We start from the raw sequence: 19,008 nt of genomic DNA, 5'->3' as shown, positions 1-19,008 counted from the left end.
CTGAAGCCTGTTGGCTAAGAAGTATTGGTGAAAATTAGGCAGATCTAATCCTCCTCTATCCTTGGTTCTTTGTAGCGTTTTTAAGCTAATACGCGGGGGTTTATCTTTCCAAAGGAATTTGGAAATATATGAATCCAGAGATCTGAACCAATCTTGTGATGGTTTGTTAGGGATCATCAAAAATAAGTAATTTATTTTTGGCAAGATCATCATTTTTATAGTGGCGACCCTTCCCATGAGTGATATGGGTAAAGATTTCCATCTAGTCAGATCGCCTTCTACTTTCTTTAGAAGTGGGATGTGGTTTAGTTTAATTAAGTCTGAAAGCTTAGGAGAGATATTAATACCTAAATATTTAATATTTCCGGATTGCAGTGGGGCAGAGGAAGAATTATGGAAGGAGCAGTTAATGGGGAGAACTGTAGATTTTGGCCAGTTAATTGAATAATCTGAAACTCTTGAAAACCAGTTTATTAAAGTAATTACCTCAGAGAGGTTGGTTTGTGTGTTTTGCAGAAAAAGCAACACATCATCCGCATAGAGACTGATTTTATGTTCTATGTTCTTACATTTTATGCCCTTAATTGTTGTAGCCTGTCTAAATGCTGCTGCTAGAGGTTCGATAAAAATTGCAAAAAGTGAGGGGGAGAGTGGGCATCCCTGTCTGGTGCCCCTCAGGAGACAGAAGCTGGAGGATGTCTGGTCATTTGTTCTGATACGAGCTGTTGGGGAATTGTATAATATTCTTATCCAGTTTATGAAAGAGTTTCCAAAACCAAATTTGTGTAAAGTTGCGAATAAAAATTTCCAATTAACTCTGTCAAATGCTTTTTCTGCATCTAGAGATAATATTATGGCTTCGATGTTTTTATCGTATGAGTAGTCTATTAAATTAAGTAATCTACGAGTGTTTGTTGAGGAGTGCCGACCTTTTATGAAACCAGTTTGGTCAGGATGAATTAGGAGGGGGGTCATTTTCTCTAATCTCTTTGAGAGAGCTTTGCAGATTATTTTAAGGTCTACATTTAAAAGAGAAATTGGACGATAGCTTGAGGGAAATAAAGGGTCTTTGCCTGGTTTTAGCAGGAGACTAATGTTGGCAGAATTCATATTTGGTGGTAGTCTGCCCTTTTCCTCGATTTCCTGCAACATGCTGTGGAATACTGGTGCCAAAATTGTCCAGAATTCTTTGTAGAATTCTGCAGGGAAGCCGTCTGGACCTGGAGCCTTATTATTGGGCATACTTATCAGGGCTTCCTGGAGTTCACTTGGCGTCAATGGCGAATCCAATTCCATTGCTTGACTGTCTAGTAATTTTGGAAGAGTTACGTTGTCAAGAAACAGATCAATTTCATTTTTAGATGGGTTTATTTGTGGTGAGTATAAAGTTTCATAGAAATCCCTAAAAATGTTGTTTATTCTTCCAGGGTCATATATTGTGTTCCCCGATAAATCTTTAGCAGCACATATAGTTGTTTTTTCTTTATTTATTTTTAGCTGGTTAGCTAGAAATCGACCTGATTTGTTACTGTGTTCAAAATTCTGCAAGCGAAGTCTTTGTATAAGGAATTGTGTTTTTTTATTAATAATTTCATTTAATTCTAGTTTTGTTTTGCATATTTTGTTCAATGTTTCCTGATCTTGGTGGGACGCGTAGGCTTCTTCTAGTGATTTGATGTTTTTTTCTAATTCCTGAATATTTTTGTTTTCTTCTTTCTTTTTGTGTGATGAGAAAGAAATTATTTTACCTCTCATCACAGCTTTCCCTGCTTCCCATAGAACAGAAGCAGATATTCCGGGAGTGTCATTAAAGTCTAAATATGAAGTCCATTCCTTTTTAAAGTATTTAATAAAGTCTTCATCTTTAAGTAGTGATATATTAAATCTCCAGTTTTTACTTGGCGTAGTATTATTCTTGTGCATTAGTGTTAAAGATACAGGAGCATGATCGCTGACAGCTATAGGATGAATCTCAGTGTCTGAAATGTCACACAGCAGTGAGCTGCTGACCAAAAAATAATCCAGACGAGAGTAAGAGTGATGAACATGCGAGAAAAAAGTATATTCCTTACTGGTGGGGTGAAGAGAGCGCCATGCATCGCAAAGACCAAAGTCGTTCATATACTGTTTGATTATATTTGTGGACTGCCAATTACGCTGAGTTCCTGTTGTGTTGAGCCTATCCATTTCTTCATTTAGTCCAAGGTTGAGGTCACCGCCAAGAATGAGTGTGCAATCAAGGTGTTCAGAGAGTGCACTAAAAAAACCGTGGAAGAATGAGGGTTCATCAACATTTGGACCATATATACTAACAATACATAGTTTTTTGTTCAATATTGATAGTTTAATAATTAGAAATCTACCCTCTGGATCTATAACTGTATCGAGTATTGTAAAATTAACATTTTTATGTATTAAAATTGCTACTCCCCGTTGTCTAGAATTAAAACCGGCTGCAAACACGTTAGGAAACTCAGGTGTTTTAAGTTCATTTAAACCTGTGACAGGTTTGTGAGTTTCTTGTAATAAAACAACATCTGCCTGTAGTTTTTTAAGCTGGTTAAATATTTTTAACCTCTTTCCTCTGGTGCCAGCTCCATTTACATTCCATGTGACAAACCTCAGCATGCCCTTAATTGTGCGTGTGTGTCTAATGATGTACGCTGGGTGTTTCGTTTAGACAGGTGGAGAGAATGTGGAAGCATCCCTTGTTTGTAAATAGAAAGAGAAAAAGAAGTGTGGTGAGAGACTCCATAAGTCTGACTATGTGTGTGAATATTCACTAATATGAACAAGCGTGGCTTGCTTATGTGTCCTGCAAGTCTGTGCGTGCTGTGAGGCTGTTGTGAATGTGCTGCCGTTGAGCTGATGTGTTTGCGTGATCGTGTTGTGAAAATATGGAGAAATAGAGGGTGTTGTTTGTAGGTGAGTGGGGAAGTAGGTGACCACAGCAGTGAAAGACAAGAGAAAGAAAGAAACCACATGAACTGTGAGCGACAACAAAAAAAAGGAAACGAAACGGAAACATTCCAATTAAAGCAATGACGGAGGGTGACGGTGTTATATCTGCTATGACATCCTACTGATATTACTAGGTTAAACACATTTTAAAGGAGAAAGTGTGAATGAATAAGAAAAGAGTGTAGCGGGTTCTTATCTGGAGTGCAGTCAGTATAACCACGGTGTGGTGCCGGGGTCGCGGTACAGCTGTCCGTCCACGTAGAGCCGGTCCACAGCGATGACAGCACGGGAGCCTTTCTGGATAAAGCTACGTCGAACTGGGAACAGGACCTTGCGTCGTTCCAGGATCTCTTTGGGGAACTGGTCGTTCACGCTGAAGTCCGTTCCTTTCAGCTCTCTGCCGCGACTCTTCACCTGTTCCTTTTGTTTGAATTGGCTGAATTTGGCCACAATAGGCCGTGGTCTCCCGGTCCGCGACCGCGCGCCCCCCAAGCGATGTACTCTATCGAAGTCGATGTTCTTTACGGTGTCCTCCGGCAGCTTCAGGTGGATTTTAATGAAGCTTTTCACCGTTGCCTCTGCGTCCTCTCCGGCAGTTTCTGGAATACCAGAAAACACAAGATTATCTCTCATGCTACGGGCTTGTAAATCGATAACGGACTCTTTTATTTTTTTATTTTCAATGTTTAGCTGGGTCACGTTATCGGTGAGAGATTTAACCGACTCCCGTAGCGTGGCATTTTCAGCGGCAAGCGTTTCCACCTGCCGCTGGCTGAATTCCAGGGATTCTCTCAGAGATTTAAATTCCCGGTGTAAGATCTCCACCAGGGACAGCCTCGCATCGAAACTGGACAATCGCTTGTCGATGGACTCCAGGATTTCTGCGATGTCTTTGCCGGCAGGCGATGTTGTACCGGGGGAGTCTGCCTGGCGACTTCTCTTCGATGACGGCGTCTCGATTTTGGCCGGGGAGGATGCACTCTGGGCCTTATGCATTACTAAATCTTGAAAACAGCGGTCGATGTAATCTTGGAGAGCGTCTAAACTCTCCCCGTTGTCCTCCAGGGTGTTAGAGATGATAAAACAGATGTTGTTAGTTATATGACAATTGATTAGTATATTTGGAAAATATTTGGAAATACTGAAGCTTGGAAAACCTTTGTTAAACTCTATGCTACCATTTGCTTTTTCTCCGCCAAAATCTCCGGCGTCTGACGTCACCTACAACATCACTTCCGTCACTTACCTCTCCTTCCGTCCGATTGTGAGATACGTCACTGTTCAAGATGTCTGGTGATTTAGGTCTAGCAGCTCTGATCCATACTGTTGTCAATAATATCTGCTGAACCTCTGGCCTGTGCTTTGTATGTTAGAAATGTTCTGTTGTCAGTCGAGACCCAGAAAAAAGTAGTTAAAACACTGCAAACATCAATTTTAAGAACATCGCTGATTATTTATATATAACAGCAATATCTTACTCGATATATAAAGAATTTGGGTGGTGGTCCCAATACTTAGTTTCAGGTATGTAAACTAAACAGTTATCCTAGAATAAAATGCTGGACTGATCTTCTAAACTTGAAAACTAGTGACACACTAGAACAATGTGGTTTCTTTTCTTCAGATGTCTGCATGAGTGATGGGCAAGGTGTCTGTGCAGTCACATTATGGGAACCAGCAGAACACAGCAAGATCAAAATTATACAGTGTTCAATGAGTGCTGTATGATTTATTGAATGAACTGGGGGATCAGGTCTGCAACCAATCGCACTCTTTGGTGCATCAAGACGGTGATAAAATGGCAATAAGATTGAGTCAATCTGTTATCAGTTTGCAGCTGAATAGGTTCAAGTTGGCAGTTACATCTGTTTGTGATAATATGGCAATCACAAATGTGTTACCGTATGCTGCAAACCTGTTGTTTATGTACACAGAAATTCATATTAACTACTTACATTCAGAATTCATCCAGAACCTCGTAGATATGAAAGAGACATTCACAAATAGTGACATAGTTGCTGCTGGACAGCAATCTACCAGCAGCATGACACACGCCCTCGGCAACTTCACGTTTATATAAGAATAGAACCAGAATAAAACCAGTTGGCAACCAGCTGAGTCGTGTCCCCTGTTGACTGAAATGTTTTGGCAATCTGTCTGTGTTTATGAATTAAAAGGCAATTATTTGCACTCAGTCCAAGTTAGACCGCAGTTACTTGGAGACCAGTTTCCTCCCACCAGGTAGCCTGTGCGATCATCCTGAAAGTGGTCACGGAGAGTGGTCACCAAGAGGTTTAGGGTGTTGCACGTTCAACCTCGGAGCAACCAGCTGGTCATCACAGCTACTTGCAATCTTAGTCTCCAAGTCACCCCCCCAAACAAGATAAAAATCTGTGCAATCACCAGGCAACCACTGATTTTAACCAGTCATTTACGAGTATACTACAGGTTGCCATACTATTTTTACTCCAGTGTGACTAAGCCATAACAGCAGCTCCAGCCTATCAATCCACTGCTTATTTATTAACTATTTAGGGGATTGTCACTTACAACTTATCAGTTGTGAACATTTAAAAATCTACATTAATTTAATAATAATAATTATAATTTATCAATAGTCCTAGTGCTACCTAACAACAGCTGGTTGAATTAACAAGTGACAAAAACTGTCCAAACTAAAGAGCCAAAGCTTTTGTCTACCTTTAAACGGGATCGGCCATCGTTCCAGTTTTGCTCCAGATAGTAATGTTGTTTTAAAAGCAAAAACAAAACAAAACAGGAAGACCATTAAGATTTCTGTTTGGTTTTTTTTTCTTCATTCCAGTGCAGTATTCACATTTTTGTTGGGATTATTTTCCATTATGGGGTCACAAATATTTAGAATAAGTCGTGTTTTTTTTAAAGTATTGTCATTGAATGTAAAATAGTAATTCGAATGATGAAGAATTTTATATCTTAGCTGTCTAAAGAAAACCGTGATCGGAAAGATGTGGCTTTTTATTCAGTTTCACAGATGAAATGAATCAGAGATGATCTCTGCAACAACAAAAACTCCAATGCCTGATTTTACCTGACGGCAGTCGTTTTGTAACAAAATGTTAACCAAAAAAAAACAAAAACTGTCTACATCTTATATGTTATTTCTCAGTGAGTCACTCAGCCACGGAGTTATTCAGCTGGTGCAGGTACAGCAAAATTAAAGATCCCTGAATGATGATGCTTCACTCAAGAACACAAGAAGACATTATTGCTTTTATCTCTGAGGTCTTTCTGAGAAAGAACAATCCCATTTTCCTTTCACCAGTACAATATCCACCTTTGTATTTTAGGAATATTAAATAAAACTTGCATGTATCTTCATTTTGTTAACCACTAATGAGGATGTGAAATGATCCTGTGACTGAATCTGGACATCACATTTTTAAAATAATTAACAGCCAAAGAATGACTCAAGACATGTATAATAATAATAATAATATGTATAATAAAGCATTTATACCAGTTCTGTGAAAAAAGCCTGACTCAGTGTTAATACAGTAATTATATAAACAAGGTAATTTTTACTTTTGATTTGTAAAATTGCTCTTATATGTCAGTGATTAGCTTTTTTAAAGAATAAGATCATGTTCATCAAAAAATTGAGTAAAGCTTTTTAATTCTTTGTTTCTGTGCAAGTAAATGTTGAATTTTTACATTTTTGGGGGGCATATTCTTCCACATTGACCTTCAAATGTCTACTAATTTATTACTCATGCTTAATCATGCTAGTGCCTCTGTACTTACATTACTGTTGAAATCATATCAATACTAATAAAACAGGGCCTTTCCCTCCTATTATGTTTTGATATGTTTAGCTTTAGAGTGACAAAGTGGATTGTTTATTTATTTCAAAATAAAAGTGGTATTTTAAGTCATTTCTTGACCAAACATTTCATTGTATTTCCGTTTTGTTTGTTTTTTTCACTTTGCCTTTACAATTACAGTGTCTTCAGCACCACGGAGTCTTTACCTTACAGTATAAAGCAACTTGAGACATTTGTTACTGTGGTACAATCATAATAACACTGAATTAATAGTGAATGGTAAATGGTAAATGGCCTGTATTTATATAGCGCTTTTCTAGTCCCTAAGGACCCCAAAGCGCTTTACCTATCCAGTCATCCACCCATTCATGCACACATTCACACACTGCGTTCAGGGAAGCTTTCAACCAGAAAATGTGCTTGAATTGAGAGACAAACCTACTGGAAAGTCTTCAGACGCCTAACATTCAGCAAGTTAAGGTTTTTCAGGAGTGGATGTAATGGATGGATGAAAATCTTTAAATCATTCATGACATACTTACCTTACAAGAATGAGAACAGCATTGGTAGAGCATATACTAAGAGCACCCATGTGCTTTCTACATCCTACATTTGTTTGATTTTAGATTTTCCGTCATAGTTAATTAAGCAACTGCAATGATGCCTTTAGGAGTAAATTCCACTTTATCATTGCATCCCACTTATAGTTAGACTTTCGATTGTCTTTGGTTACAAAAAAAAATTAATACAATCTTTGTTGAACTGCTTTTATATTGTAGAGAAGCACAACTGTCCAGTGAGAACTGAACTTGGACTGATTTAGCTCCCCAGTCACTTCATTAGTGACACCTGTCCAACTGCATGTTAAGGCAAATATTCAATCAGCCAATCACATGGCAGCAAGTCAATGCATTTAGACATCTGAGCATCAGAGTAGGAAAGACAGTGATTTAAGAGACTTTGAACATGGCATGGTTGTTGATGCCAGAGAGGCTGGTGTGAGCATTTCAGACATGCTGATCTACTGGGATTTTCCCACACAGCCATCTGTGGGGTTCAGAGAGAATGGTTTGAAAAAGAGAAAAATATTCAGCCTTGTTGCTGCCAGAGATCAGAGTAGTATGTGGTCAGACTGCTTCAAGCTGAGAGGAAGGCAACAGTTATTATAATAACCGAGGAATGAAGACGAGTATCTTGTCTTCCTTTTAGTTGCTGTACCTGTGCCACTCCTGTCTGCTAAATACAGAAAACAAAGGCAATAATTGCAACATTCTCACCAAAATTGAGCAAATTAGTAACAGTTGCTTGATCCGATGAGTCATCTTTTCTTCTGTGAGATTTGAATTGTACAGAATTTGATGTCTTTTGATGTCTTAAGGATCTGTTATACCTGCTGTTGTCACTATCACAAACTGTGGTGACCGCCAGAAGCAATGTAACATCAGCTGTGAGCCATGCTTTGGTGTTGTTTCAGCTGGTCTTACATCTCTCAATATTTGTAATGTCCCCCAGGCAGACTGACCAGTGCAGGTGTGCTAAAGTGTACAATCGTGGTGGTTTTTTACTACCATTTCATAATATATAAGTGCATCAGCGCATAGATTTATATCATATTTAAATATTATACAGATGGAGATGTTGAAAAAGGAGAAAAATGCAGCATTCCACTTGAAGTAGGAATTCAGAAATTCCAAGTTCTGAAGAAGAATTTTCAAGTATGTCCTCACTTCAAACTCAGAAAGTCCAGGAAGCCCCACCAACCCTGATTTCATCCTGATTTCAGGATGGTAGCAGTACACGTAAACATTGGTAAAAGTGAAAAGCTGTTCTGCCACTCTTGTGATTTGTGACTCCTTAAATAATCCATACACAGATCGCTGTCCATCCATCTATCAGTGAATGTGCTGAAGTTTTAAAGCACAGAGAAAAAAGCAGAAGCAAAAGAAGCATCTTTTTTGTATTGCTAGTGATGCATGAGTGGTGCTAGCTTACCAAAAGAAATCCTGTTTTTCCTTGCTTTTGTGGCCTTTCTACTGGAACACACCCCTCTCAGAAGTGATGTAACTCCCAGTTCTGACATCTGACTCCCAAGGCAAATACAATATAGCAAAACTGAAACTAGATTGCTCCTTGTTGCAGCTTCCTATACTCCTATTCCAGCGCTGATGCAGATTTTTTGTCTGACTAGTGACACTTAATGCTCAGGAGAATACTGCAGTGAGTCTGTCACAGTCTCAGCACCATCCAGAGTTGGTCTGCAATACAAACCACGAGGGCCCCTGAGCATTGCTTAAATGCCACATCCTGAGCATGGCTGTTAAACATGTCCATCCCTTTATAGCCACAGTATACCCATCTTCTGATTGATGCTTGGAACATGATTATGTCACTAGGCTCAAATCATGTCAAACTGGCTTCTTGAACATGCATGAGTTCACTGTGCTCAAATGGCATCCACAGTCACCAAATCTCAGTCCTGTGAAGAACCTTTCAAATCTCTGAGGAATGTTTTCAGCGTCTTGTTGATTCTTCACAATTCTGAAAGCAAATGATGGTCCACTCCAGTACTAGCAAGCTGTGAGATATGAAGTGACCAATAAGTGTAAGTGTTAAATGTCAGTGGTTAAAAAAAGTCTTGCTAGAAACCCTCAAAAGGTGCAACCAAACAGAGATGTGGTCAAAGAAGTGCCATAGTTTATCTCACCTTTGTCTCACTTAGTTGACAAAAACAAGCTGACGTCTGCAGCAGTCATCCGGTCCTCTGAGTCACCGCTATGAATGTAGAGCTGTCATTCCCTTTCCTGACCTCTGACTGAGTGCTGTCAAAGCTGTTACTATTCTCTACACACCACCATTACAGTACCAGTCTTTCCCATTCAGCCTTATTCCTCAGAGAGTACAAGCAGGCAAAAAGGCTAAAATCACAGGGTTAGATTTCTTACAAGATGGGTGAATACAGAAGAGAAAAAAAGGATGAAATGAAGAAACAGAATTGAGGACAGCGCAGAGAAACACATAACAACCTGAAAAGCACAGATGGACACAAGTTTGCCATGGAGACTGACTGGCAAAAGAAAACACGAGCGCCTAAAGACTGCCAGCAGCAAACGCTGCAAAGCAGACAGAAACAAGAGTAAGACCGCCACACAATACTGAATTACAAACATCTCTCATCCAAGTATATATGACCTGTACCAGAAGAAAAATGCCTGTGCGAGAATGAAATGAATAAACAAAGGTAATAGGCTATCAGGTCCAAACACTGCACATAAAGCTCATGTGATCTCATGATCCTAACAGTAATATGTCACAGTCAAGGCTGCACACACAGATTCAGGAGCTGAGAGCATTCAGTTCACTTTCTCCCAGTAGTTTTCATACTTTTAATTCTTTTAAACATAAATTTTAAGGTTCTTAGAGAGTTATATCCAGAATGTATGGTTGACCTGATCTATGAATCTACTCGCAACTCAGTATGTCTAGGTCAGTCTGCAAAACTAAAGATGTCAGTCTTTTCTGTCTATCAGTGTTTGCTGACTGTCTTTTAACTGTACTCACTTTAACTTTCTACTAGTGGTTGGACCCTCTTGTACTGTCAATGCTGCCTTAATTCTTTGTGGCACAGATGTAAAAATGTGCCAGAAACATTCCTCAGAGATTCTGGTCCATAGTGACATGACTGCATCACACAGTTGCTGCACATTCATGTCGAGCTCCCGTTTCTCCACATCCCAAAGGTGATTTATTAGATTGAGATCTGGTGACTGTGTCAGCTGTTTGAGTACAGTCATCAGAAGATGGGTACACTGGTCTTAAAGGGATTGTCATGGTCAGCAACAATGTTCAGGTTGGCTGTGGCATTAAAACAAAGGGTACAAAATGTGCCAAGAAAGATGCCACACACCATTACACCACCACCACCACCAGTTGAACCTTTGATCCACAGCAGGATGGATCCATGCTTTAGTGTTTATGATTTAAAAAAAACAAAAAACATTTGAATGTCACAACAGAAACCGAGACTCATCAGACAAGGCAACGTTTCCAACCATCTATTGGCCAGTTTTGGTGAGCTCTTTAAAATTGTAGCCTCACTTCCTTTTTTTTAGATCACAGGAGTAGCAACACTAGTGGTCATCTTCGAGGTTCGATGTGTTGTGTGTTGTGTGTCAGAGGTGCTCTTCTGCGAATTTCGGTTGTACCAAGTGGTCATTTGAGTTACCATTTCCCCTTCCTCTCAGCTAGAAGCAGTCTGACCATTTTCCTCTAAACGCTGGCATTAAGTAAGCATTTTTACCCAGAGAACTGCCACCGACTGGATATTTTCTTTTTTTCAGACCACAGTCATCTCTGTAAACCTGACCAACCTGTCTGGCACCCACAACCATGCCAACTTCAAAGTCATTTAAAGTTCATTTTGATGCTCAGTTTGAAGATCAGCAGGTCATCTTGACCATGTCTACATGCCTAAATGCACTAAGCTGCTGCCATGTGATTGACCAATTAGATATGTGGTTTAGCAAGCAATTGAATAGGTGTACCTAACAAATGCCTAACAGTATATAAAGTGCTTTATAACTAATTTTGATTACATTAGACAGTAATCTAATATGTTTATTCTCCCGACTATAGCGGAGCTGCAGACTCAGTAACATTATCATTCTTCTTTATCCCAGAAAATCATCAGAGCTGAAATGTGTCATGCACAGTGTTTGTATGTGTGGGCGTGACAAGCTGTCCCTATTAATGCATGTGTGTCCCTGTCTTAACAGACCCTTGGGCACTGTGGCAATTACTTGCAATATATGACACAAGTAGACACTTGATGACTCGCTAACGGTGGGGATTGGAATGGACAGTTCATGTCCATAAAGGCATCCATACAGCATCACAGCTACATAAGGATGATGGCAAAGAAAGTCACGTTTAAAGGGAGAAGTACAACAAATAATATCTAGAAGTGGCTGATTAGATAATCAAATGCCTTAAGGCAGATTGTTAACATAAATATATTGAAACTGAACCCCACATACAGATTTTATGTCTGTTAATTAGTCCTAATAAAAATCTTATACGTGCTGCACTGCAAGTTCCAAGTTTCAACACCCAAACTGTTTCAGGGATCCAGTATGCTGCCCGTTGGCATTTTTCAGATGTCAGACACACTCTCCTAGTGCTTGGCTGAATGCACACTTCAGTCCAAAGATAAGGGAGAGCAGTGTTTACCAGGATAGTTCACTTATTCTACTGAACTACAGGCTCTTCACCTCAGAGACAGTGACACCAACACTCGAGTTGGCCTGAAGTACATCTTTTACCACAGTTTGCTCTGCTTCTCCACTCGGCTGTATTTTTTTCCTTTCAGCCTTTGTCTCATTGTTTCTGATGCATGGTCGTTTTCTATACGTCTTCATCACTGTGTCATTCTTTTGTGCGTCTTTCCCTTCTGCCCACACCTTCCATATATTCTGTATCTTATCTTTTTCTTATCTTCAGCCAGATTTTTTTTATCTTTCCTTTCTTTTCCCATTTCTCATCTTTGCTTTATGATCTTTTTCTCTATTTCCTTCATCTGTATGTTTCCCTCTATTGCCTGAGAGCAGATTACGCTCCCTTTTCTCCTCTGTTTTTCTTTCATTAATCACCCTGTTTCTTTGTTTTGCCTCCTCTGAGTCAGCTTCAATCTTCTCTTCTTCTCTCCTCCCCTCATATTCCTCCCGTTTCCTTTCTCCTTTCCTCTACAGGCAGTGACAGTGAGGCATTGGTTCATCTCCTCCTTCTTTTTATCTGCTTTTTCTCTCTTTCTCCCCCACCTCACCCTTCACCCTCCTTCCATATCTTTCTGCTCCAGTGCGCTCTCAAGCAGGCACTCTGCTGTCTAATGACTTGGATCGGTAGTGACTGTTGAGAGGAGATAGACCTGTAATAAGGCAATCCAACCCCGCGCAAGAGTGCAAAGCACTACCGGTGCTTCATCTGTTTGTACTTTACACTGCTCTCCAGCCTCGAGGCAGCATGGAGGAAGAGGAGCTGATGGCACATATATGAAAAAGTAAAATGTCCTCTGGGTAGAGAGTCCTTAAGTAAATCACATATGTTTTCTGCTTTCATAGTGAAGAAGAAAAGAGAAGGACAAGTGGTATAATTTTAGAAAAAAAAATAATGGGAGCAGTGTATTTTAATAAATAAAGCTTCTGGAGATAAGAAGATAATTTTCATGTACTTGCGAGTTTTTTTGTTGCATCTTATTGCATAGTGTTTTTATTCAGGCCAAATCTTGCAGCAGCACATTTTTTAATCAGCCCATCCTGTCTGGTGGATTAAGCCTTTAAATTAACAACTTCGGGGTCTGTGTGGAGTCTAAACAGAACACCAAAACTGTCATATTTGTGCCAAAGGATTAACAGAGATGACACACTGCTGCACTGTCTGCATCTGTATCTGACAAGCACTTGTGATTCATGAATTGATACCACTGATATTCATTCAACCCAGGTGAGAAAGCTGATATTTAAACTTACATTTGTTGCTGTTATTACCTGGGGTCAACCATTCAAAAACATCAGCCACGGCACAAGACAGGTGAAGAAATGAGTGCTGGCAGTGTGGAGCAGGTGGAGACAAGTATCAGGGGTGATTTGTGACAGAAGGATGGCAGCAGGAGTGAAAGGGAAGGTTTATAAGATTGCAGTGAGACCTGTTATGATGTATGTTCTGGTGCTAACAGAATGACCAGAATGGACAAAAAGACATCAGAAGGACAGCTCAGATCGAGCGTTTTGGAGACAAAGTTGGACACTCAAGTTGCCTTTTTTTGTCACAGAATAAAAAGAATCAAACGAAAAATGATTAATATTTAAGCAGTTTTAGCTTGGGGGAAAAAAATGTAATTTCAACCCTCCTCTCTGGTGTGGATCGGTGTGAAAATGTGACTGTTTTTTATCGCTGGACCCCTGGGGAATTGATGACATAGAGCAAGTTTGCTCAGATTGTCAGCAGCTCTGTGAAAATAACGATAATATTTTGTGTTTGAACACAACAGCTGCTATTCAGCTACATCCAAACACCAAAAAGATGAAATCTTTTATAGATTTTAAAACACACTTGAAGGAAAGAGTCTGTCCTCATGAAAACAAACCAAAATAGCTGTGTAAAAAAAGAAAGGCTTCAGGGAGAAGTTCCTTTTTCCTCAATCTTGGACACCTGGTTAATCATTTTGTAAAGTGGATGGGTTTATGATGTTGGAAAGTGAAAAGACTGGTACACCTCTTATATTTATCCATCCAGCCATTTTTTTAAACTTATCTGGGTGCAGTGTTGTGGGGGCATCAGTCTAAGCACAGATACAGAAACACTTCGCCTGGGAGCAGGGCCATAACCAGGGTCTAGAAATATTTTTTTCCCTCTTAATTTATCATATTTAAGGTGTAGCACCTGTGCTCCATTCATGAGTATAAAAGGCTTTATTTCTGAAACTAAGAAACTAGGTCAGGGACCAGAAATATTGAAAGCTTCCCCTAAGCTTTTGCAGGAGCTACTGTGTATACAGAAATATGGAAGATGAGCTCTGTGTGTATAAAACAAAAACCTTAATCCAGATTTATCCCTTCACTTGAAATTAAAGTAGCACAAGGGGAAACGTTATTTACTCAGCAGCTCGTGCCCTACTGTGCTTTTCATTCACTGCTTGTGCCTAAACAGACCAAATATCATCGCTAACCCCCTAAATGCTGCCCAACGAGCGGCTGTAAAATCTATCTGGAGCATCAAAAATTTCATTGTCTTGTTTAAGAAAAAAATTAAGAACTACTGAGGTCATTTTGAGATCCCAGTGTCTCATCTTTCTCCCTCAATAGTGACATTTGTTTTTGTGTCATTTGTGAATGGTTTATCTTGCAGACTTACTGATGTGTGGGGGGGGAAATAAAAAAACAAAACAAACAGCTGATTTAAGTATGGACAAAAGTGGCATTTTTAAAAAGTAAAACTCCCAGAAGAGCAATAAGAAAAAAAAATTTTTTTTACAAATTTGTTCTTTCTTTGCTCCCCGGAACAAAACGATCCACAGTCTGGTGTTTGGGAAACTGTGCTATAGACTATAAATAAAATACCGTCAACAATAAAAGGTTTGGAAATTTTTCATGTGCATGTTTGAGGTATATTTTTTCATTTTCAAACAAAAAAAAAATTGGATCGATTCACCGACTTCTATCAGCTGGCTCCTTTCGATGTGAAGGAGTAGCAGCTCTACTCTGAGCCCCTCCACCATTCGGAGGAAGCATTTCCAATGCTTGTCAAGCAAACAAAACAGCATCTCATTTACTCAGCTCAGTATACAGATGGTATGGCAGCTACAAACATAAATCTCAGTATGAATCCATCATATGTTTTTCATTATTTAAGTATTGCCATAAAAAAAAAAAAGCATAAAAGCATAAAAGCAAGAAATATAGCTATTGCTTTACAGCATAGGGAACTTCGGTGCCTGCTAGTCAACGATCAACTGTCCAGCAAAGAGCAAACTGTAGGGTACAGATCAGGCTTCTCATTTAAACATGCCTCTACAGATCTAGATTGAGCTGGGAGACAAGAGTCAAAGATGATGCTCACACTGACCAATTTTGTGTCCCAATACTGAAAGAGAAGAAGAGAAACCAGTGGAGAGAAATGAAGTCATCATATCAGTAGTGAAAGAGCTGCAAGAGTTTGAGTTTGAGCAGAAAGCAAAATATATTTTTAAAATACAACCGCTGCACACTAATGATCACAAGCACCAGGGATACACACTGATAGGTTTGTAGCTTGAACCCATCCGCTGGAACGTTAAAGGCAATATAATTACACTGCAAAGCAAGACACAAGTAGGCAAGCTTCTTCATGTTTCTCGTGCACGGGAGAGAACCGGACAGGCACCGTTCCTTCGCTTGACCCCAGTTGCTCTCGTCCGTTCTCCCGTACCACTGTTCTTTTATTGAGGTTACATGAATATGCATAAGTTCATTAACATATGACGTCTACATACACACAAAGAGTACCTTGCCTGTGTGTGTGTGTGTGTGTGTGTGTGTGTGTGTGTGTGTGTGTGTGTGTGTGTGTGTGTGTGTGTGTGTGTCCTGCTGATCAAAGGGTCAAACATCCTTGGTCAGGAAGAGGGTAGCCTCCCCCTCCCCCTAGATGGTTCATCCTAGATAACACGGTGAGGAAGTCCTGCAGTTCATCTAAACAAAGAGCACTTAGACTAGAACAGACGCAACTACGTTAATCCTACCATAAAACAATAAGACACGGTATGACCTCTCATGCTCCCAGAGTGCTGTCTAATACACACAAAGTTTGCAGACTATCAAGGATCAAAACCTCTACCAATCTACAACTAATTACAAAACTCTAAGCATATATAAGTAAATATTTCTAAGCATAAATGACAATCAACAATACAAATCTAACACACACACACACACACTTACAACAAGCAAACACATACTCTGGTTGCTGCCATGGGCAACAAGGAGTAGTTAAAAGTCACACTGGGGGGAGTTTTTTCTTCTTTTTTTGTGAATTATTAATCCAAGTCTGTTTTCACAATCAATAGGGAGGAGAGGTGGAAGAAGAGGTCAGGCAATAATTACCTAAAACACACACACACAGGAAACAGTTGTTAGGATGATGAGCATGGAGGCGTTATTCAGGCCAGCCCTCGCAGGAAAATAGATTTGAGCATCACCATTATGTTTCTTTTTCTGTTATGTAAGAAGAGCAGTGACAGGAAGAGGAGAAATGAATAGTACTCAGACTGACAAAGCCAGCGCCGGGTAATCACGCAGAGGACAACATATTTTAGAAAAGCGTTGGGCAAACAGTAACAGACAGTTTCTTTCTCCTCTTATCAGCTTCTTTGGCTTTTATGTTGTGGTACCAGTTGCTGTTAGGTGTACCCTGTACTCTGACTTTTTTCTTACTTGTTCCTATTTTCTTTCACTCAGCTCTTTCTTTGTTCACAATAACACTGCAAACACTTAGAAATAAAAACAGTAATGGCACCTTGATCTTGGTGTGCTCATAAACCTCTCAACACTGGAATATTACTGTTTTATATAAAATAATGACACACTGTCTTATTGTTCTGTTTATGATACAATTCTGTGTAGAAGTCTTGGTCACCCCTGATTTCTTCCAATGCCATCTTGAGCACTAGTTCCCCAGGCTTTGTTGAAGGTTTGTTGAACCACTTAACACTGACCTATGAATCAAGCAGGCATAAAAACGCTCCTAACTCGAGGGCTGAACCACTGTTGTGTGAGCAAACAACCAGCTTTGTCCTAAATTGTATCTTTAGGCACTTTGTTACTAGCAGCCTGTTGCAAAACCACATCAATTGTTCCCATTTCTTCAGTTGAGACTCCAAAAACAAAAAAATGCCCATGATAACACAATTGGACAGGCATCAAATTGTATTTTTGCATCAACAATGTGATTCCTAAAGAACTAACTTTGCAGTACTTGGCGTGTGTACAGCGTGTTTAAATAATCTAAAGAAAGTGGGGGAGCGAAGGACAAAAGAAGACTTGGAAGGCCTAGAAAACTGCCTAAAACTGATGAACAGTATGTGAAGGTCATGACTTTAAGAAACAGTAAATCTCTGTTGTCTAACATTCCTAGAGCGGAGCATTTCAGGAGAATTAGCAAAACTTTATTTGTGCTCAAAAATCAGACATTAATGAAAGGCCAGATCTGAAATGGGTGTATTCTCAGGATTTCTGCAACCCACAATAGACAAAAAATAAATAAATACCTGAGTTCCTCATTTTATTTTGACATTCAACTGAGTCACTGCTATTTTTGTTAAAGGTAAACAAGGAGACATGACCGACATATTTAACTTTAACAAAAGAAAGGAGACATACTACACTTGCCAGACACATTTAGCTGACGTGTGCAGCTCTGTGCCGCCGGTTGTACCTTCGAATGACGCAGAATAACCATTTCTCTCACTTGCTCGATAAAAGCTCTCATCTGCATCTATGACTCACTCGTGCATAACGTGGGAGGAAATCACGTAAGTACAGCCAAAGTTTCTCAATCTTAAATTATTTTTTTTTCAATTTATAGTATATGCTTGCTCTTTGGTATGAGTTTCATAATCACCATGGTGACTATCACAGATGAAAAATGAAGACAGAAATGGACTGGCATTTATACGGTGCTTTTCTAGTCTTACTGACCACTCAAAGAAAGAGATCGAGCTCTCATGTAGGCTGAAAAATTGGACACAGTGGTTAGGCGCCTTCTGGGTTCCCTCAATAGGATGTCGCTGCTGCTGCTGGATGCTCTGCACATATAGAGGAGTAAAGTTCCTGTTGAACTTTCTTTATGAAGCATGGGTCTTGTGCTTGTTTTGGTGCCAGTGAAAAGATGGGGAGAATGTGAGACGCGGGCAGTTATTAAAAGACTGATGCAGACACAGTCACTTTCTTTTTGCTTATTTGGAGCCAGAAGAGAACATATTTGAACAACAGTTATCGTCTAACAGTAATTTGGTAAGCAGTTTGCATCCATACACTATCAGCACTTCATGCAGACGGACATGTGCTAATTACTGTTAAGCGTTATACACAAAAGACCTACTGAATAGGCTGTAAGTACAAGTCCAAAGTATGGGCAGCAGTGTTGGGAACTGTCGAAACACCTACCGGCATTAAATGTTTAAAATACTAAATATGAGTAACTATATTCCATTACAATTACTGTTTAAAAAGATTATAATTAGAATACAGTTACAGTTAGAGGGCGATCTTTTCCTGTTTCATACGTCAGGTTATCCCCTCTCTTTCCCCTCTCTAATTTTGGTAACTCCACGTTGGTGGAAACCCACATAAAACACCCAATAAGAGGCTCTAATGTAAGCGTCCTGGTAATGTTGGTGGCATCAGTTACACAATGGCACAGGCAAGAATGCATTTTATACTTGGAAACACCACTTCACATTTAAAGAAGAAAGGGATGGGGCAAAATATGACCGTGCAGTGCAAACTGTTTGCCAGCAACCAAGCTGCTCTCAGCATCAAAAGACTCCACCTCCAACCCTAAAGAAACATCTGGAAGTTAGTTTTTTGTTGTTGTTTTTTTTTTTCGATCTAATGTTAGCCTACTGCAACTACCTTGTTTTAGTTGTGGTAGCTACACGAGTTATGTGCCACTTCAGTATCTTTGATGTTGTGACAAAGTAGGTGAGAACACCATTTGT

The sequence above is a fragment of the Mchenga conophoros genome, linkage group LG4 (genome assembly GCF_057382185.1).
Source record: "Mchenga conophoros isolate Kocher_MC1m ecotype Shallow Benthic linkage group LG4, M_conophoros_male_GT1.1, whole genome shotgun sequence".
Taxonomy (NCBI): domain Eukaryota; kingdom Metazoa; phylum Chordata; class Actinopteri; order Cichliformes; family Cichlidae; genus Mchenga; species Mchenga conophoros.
This window is presented reverse-complemented; position numbering follows the sequence as displayed.